This window comes from Xiphias gladius, unplaced genomic scaffold (genome assembly GCF_016859285.1).
Source record: "Xiphias gladius isolate SHS-SW01 ecotype Sanya breed wild unplaced genomic scaffold, ASM1685928v1 HiC_scaffold_1381, whole genome shotgun sequence".
NCBI lineage: Eukaryota > Metazoa > Chordata > Actinopteri > Istiophoriformes > Xiphiidae > Xiphias > Xiphias gladius.
The window spans coordinates 3,469-9,000 of record NW_024401702.1 but is presented as its reverse complement, the minus strand read 5'-3'; the positions used below and the strand labels follow the sequence as shown (position 1 = coordinate 9,000).

At 48.7% G+C, this 5,532-nt stretch overlaps 1 pseudogene; it reads left to right on the top strand.

Annotated features, from left to right (window-relative positions):
• Window positions 1-78: 78 nt before the first annotated feature.
• Window positions 79-5,212, top strand: LOC120787340 (annotated as a pseudogene).
• The last annotated feature ends 320 nt before the right edge of the window (window positions 5,213-5,532 follow it).

Below are 5,532 nucleotides of genomic sequence, written 5' to 3'. Positions count from 1 at the left end.
TGTCGAATATGATGCAGGAACCTCTCGGATACCTGACGAGAATCCTTTTACAACAAACAGCACCAAAATAGGCACGCCATGCGCACTAAATTTCCTCTGCCAAACGCTGCAGCCATGCCCAAAATGCGCTGGGACTGCAAACAGAACCCACGCGAATATATCAATGAAGCCAAGGAACTGTGGGTAAAGCACACAGGTTGTTGTCCGGGTAACCAGGGTTCGCAGACCGAATGGTTCCGGCAGGCAGTGTTGAAAGGTGTTCCTGACATAGCCCAACAAACAATGCGTGACAACCCGGACATGCTGGGCTGTGAGTCCCACGTGTGGGAGAAACACCTTATACATTATCTAACAGCTGCCCAGGACAAAAACCAACAGGATCAGGATGAGTTGCAGGATCTGAAGGCCCAGCTGCTTAAATTACAATTTAATGAGGCCAGACAGAAGGTTAGCGATAAAAAGAAAAACAAAGGAGACCAGCAGGCTAAATTGCTTATGGCTACGCAGGTAGAACCTGAAAGCTGGGACAGCGGTAATGATCAGGCTTATCCGGACCTGTACCCCACCCCTCCATGGGGGCCACAACTATCGAGAGGGGGAGGTAGACCTTATAGAGGGAGGGGAGGTTCGCTGAGGGGAGGATTCCGAGGTAACATGGGGCGTGGGTCGTACGGAGGGAATCGTGCTTGTTTCATCTGCGGTGACCCCAACCATTGGGTTCGCGACTGCCCCTGCAAACCACGACCACAACGAGGCAGCCCCTACCCGAGAGGAGGGAGAGGAAATGGACTGCCACATGCTGTGCATCAGCCAACACCAAGCGCTACTCAGTTCCCCGCCTGGTATGATTTTGAGTGACACACCCCACAGAGCCGCCCTGACAAGTACCTAACGGCAGAACCGGTGCTGTCAGTCACTGTGGAGAACACCACGCTGCCCTTTCTAGTAGATACTGGTGCTACTGTATCTACAATAAAGACTGTGCCTAAGAACTCTTTATCATCTGACGTAATAACGGTGACAGGTTTCTCTGGGGTGTCCATTACTCTGCCATATACCAAACCACTTCCAACCACAGTGGGAAGACAGACTATGATGCACTCTTTTGTCTACTCTCCTGCAGTCCCGTCTAACCTCCTGGGGCGGGATTTGCTGACCCGAATGGGAGCCTCTATTCTCACACCAGACGGTCTGACAGTAACTTTTCCTGACGGCACGCAGATACACTGTAACACCGCCTCTACCCTCTCCAGAGGCCAGTTCCTCATACAGCCAGTAGGGGAGAAAGCTGCTGACATCTATTGGGGTTTAATACGCAGTGAAACAGCAAAGCACGAGGGCATCCTGTCGGCCTACCTCCATTGGAAGCCCTGGATTTCTCAGCTACACCCTTATGTGACTCCTCCTGATCCCCTACACGTAACCCTATTCTATGACAGGCAGAGTTCCGAATGGTATGAGAGTCAGTTTTCAGAACAGATCGAGGGACATGAATGGACTATTCACACTAACTGCATTTATGTGGCAAGAGTAGGGGTTGTAGCAGGAGTTGACCTTACAAACGAGCAACAGCAATGGTACATGATGGGTGAAGAGGCGGCGCCTCACGTGTCGCCGCCTCCATCCTGATCATCAGGCTAAAGAATTAGGGACGATCGTGAGAACAGCATTAGCACAGACAGATTGGCAGGCTTCAGCCGTGCCCCACGTGCACTATTCACCTAAAGCCGAAATTTACAAAATTCAGATCACTTGTAACGACACTGCCTTATTGGAACATGTTCAGGTCTCCAGACACCATGGTAGGGAGAAAACTGATCACCCCGACACAAGCACCATGTTACAGAATCTCCCTAACACCCTGTGTAACGGACCCACGGACGGGTCTAGTCGAATGTGAACCTATTTCTTTCCAGCTTAAATCTCCAGAACCGATTTGGATCAAACAGTACCCACACAAACCAAGGGCTGAAATAGGCATTGCAGATACCATTACTGGCTTGTTACAAAGGGGTCTTACAACCATCCACCTCGCAGTGGAACACGCCTATTCTTCCAATCGAAAAAGAAAAACACTGGTAAATTTCGAATGGCGATGACCTTAGGGCCATCAACGCTGCACTGTCGACCGCCACTATTCCAGTTCCCAACCCGTATGTGGCTTTGACAAACCTTGAACCCCAACACCAGTGGTTCACTTGCATTGATCTGGCAACGCTTTTGCCTTCCGCTAGCTGCGGAGTGCAGGGACATCTTTTCGCTTACCTACCAAGGTCAGCAGCTGACTTACACCAGACTTCCCAGGGTTTTGCTCTTTCACCGGGAATTTTTAATCACGTATTAAAAGACATGTTAGCAGACTGCGACCTGCCTCCTGACACCACCTTGATTCAGTACGTGGACGACCTCCTACTCACTGCCCCGACTGCCTCGCTTTGTTTGACGGCCACTCGTTCTGTGTTGGCGCACCTTGCAAAGAAGGGATTCAAGGTTAGCAAGGAGAAATTGCAAGTTGCACGCAGGGTAGTCTCATTTTTGGGAAGACAGATTTCGCAGAAAGGGTCAGGATTATCCACGCAGCACAGAGACACCATCTTGCACCATACAAAACCACTCACCGTCAAAGACATGCTTTCCTTCCTAGGCCTTACGGGCTACAGCAGGAATTACATTCCTGACTACACCAGCCTCACAACACCCCTTAGGGACATGATCAGAGAACATGGCATGCGCAACCTCACTGCCCAGCTTAACTGGACGGCGCAGGCTGAAGAGGCCTTTATCAAGCTAAAACAGAGCCTCGCGACGGCATCAGAGCTCGCCATTCCAGACTATACTGCCCCGTTCTTTCTTGATGTTTCTGGAACAAACTTCTGTGTAAACGGGGTATTGTTCCAGAAAAAAGGGGGAGAGAGGAGAGTTCTGATGTACGTCAGCACAATGCTGGACAACATGGAAAAACGCCACCCAACTTGCACACAACAAGTAGCTGGCATTGCAAAAATCATTCAAAAAACAGCACACATCGTCATGGACCACCCTCTACACGTTCTAACAACACATAGCGTAGTGGCATATGTCCAATCCTCTGCATTTACACTCACACCACTGCGTCAAAGACGATTTGCAACATATTGAAGCACCAAACCTCACGCTCACACACGAAGGCATCAACATGGCAGAACAGATAGGATCAGGAGAACCCCACCAGTGCACAGAGAAAGTTCAGAAGGAGGAAAAGGTTAGAGAGGACTTACAAACAGAACCATTGACAGACGCAAGACAGTTGTTCACTGACGGTTGTTGCTACAGACATGACCAAAATGGCTTGATCTCCGCAGCACGCAGTGGTAGAACAGACGGAACAGGGAACACGCGATACTGAAAGCAGAAAAACTCACAGGACCGCAATCTGCTCAGAGGGCAGAAGTTGTAGCAGTCATTGAGGCTCTCAGAATCGGTCAGGGCCAGAACATCAACATTTACACTGACTCAGCGTGCGCGGTAGGAGCAGTACACGTAGAGCTACCACAGTGGTTAAGGACTGGTTTCCTCACAGCGGCCAACAAACCCATTAAACATGAAACGGAGATGAAACAACTGACAGAAGCACTGATGCTTCCGAAACGAGTTGCAGTAATTAAATGCAAGGGACATGATAAAATGCAGAGTAGCACTAAAACAGGAAACGACGCGGCAGATGCAGCAGCGAAACAAGCAGCAGGCTACAATCACAATTTGGTAATGCTGTGTGCAGAGACAGAGGCAGTGAAAACAACACACAACACTGACACCGAATTAGAGCAGATTAAACAGGAGCAAGACAAAGCCTCTCCACAGGAGAAAACATTACTGATAGCTAGAGGATGCACAAACGTGCAGGGCATGTGGAGAGGACCGGACGGCAGGTTAATTCTGCCCCCTGGAATCAGACAAACTGCCATTGCAGAAGCACACGGAGTAGGACATGTGGGAGTGGCGCAGATGATGCGAAATTTGGAGCATTGGTGGCATCCATTTTGAAAGATATGTGCAGACACCATGTGAACACATGCGAGGAATGCATGCGCATAACGCCAGGCCGACAGTCAAACCTCACCCAGGTCACTTCCCATTGATAGCAAAAACAGGTAGCGAAATCATCATTGACTACACAGACATGGTAATGCCAGTCAGGGGCTTCCGGTACCTGCTGGTGTGCATCGACGCCTATTCAGGATGGCCAGAGGCGGTCCCTACAAAGCGCGAAGATAGCAAAACAGTGATCAAATTCTTAATCAATCAGTACATTCCACGACACGGGTTCCCTGAGAAAGTAAGAACAGATAATGGTACACATTTCAAAAACAAAGATCTCCAACAGGTTGAACAGTTGCTTGGGCTTAAGCACAAGTTCGGAACCGTGTACCATCCCCAATCACAGGGCAAGGTAGAAAGAATGAATCAGACTCTCAAGACTAAATTGGGCAAAATCTGTGCACAGACCAAATTGACTTGGTTAGACGCCCTGCCCCTAGCACTCATGTCTATTAGAAGCTCGGTAAACCAGAGCACGGGATTCACTCCCCATGAGTTGACTACAGGAAGAGCATTTCCTGGACCACCGACAAAACTGACAGGACTAGGACACGACTCTCAAACTCTAACTCCAAAGCAGTATTTCCATGAATTACAGAGTCTCGTTGCAGCTTTCGCAGAACAAGTAGGCGAGCGAGCAGGAGGAAACGAAACGACAACGCCAGAGACTGAGTGGGTGTTACTGAGGGTCATCAAGAGAAAGTGGACGGAGCCAAGGTGGACCGGACCCTACAAAGTCACGGAACGCACCTCCCATGCTGTCCGGCTGGATGGTAAAGGTGACACCTGGTATCATTGGAGCCAATGTGCAGCGGCTGACGCGCCAACCAGGTCACTGAAAGAAACACACAGGGCTCTGTGTGAAGACAACGCTGGAAAGACCACCAATCAACAAGGGACAGAATAATTCCCTGGTGGCAATAAGGGTGAGGTAGTCTAACCAATAACCCTGAGAAGGGAAGGAGTGAAATAGCGTCCTTCTCCATCACGTGGCGTGCCAAGCCACCAACCAGGATCATCGAGGAGTATGAGGAAGTGAAGAAATGAATGAGCCACTCATCGATTTCTTTGTTTTTGTTGGATGTTGGTAACTATGGTATTCCTTTGGGCACTCATACACCTGTCCACCACAGGAACCACAGTGTTATAAAACCAGCTGATTGCATTATATTACAAGTATATTTCTCTAAAAATAACGAAAAATAATAAATAATAAAATAAATATTTCGCATACTAATAACGAGCTGTGTGACAGTAGAAAGGAAGAAGGTTGTAAGCTGTTTCAGGGGTAACCCCGCCTGAAACATAACAGTAGAATAGCCTGTTACAAGAAGGACATTGCTAAAATGTTGTATGGAAAATGGAAACCTCTGATAGGAGCAGGAGTCATCTCAGGGATTGTAGTGATAGTAATTTTGTCTCTAATTGAAGAGACTGCGGAAAAAGCTACAAAAC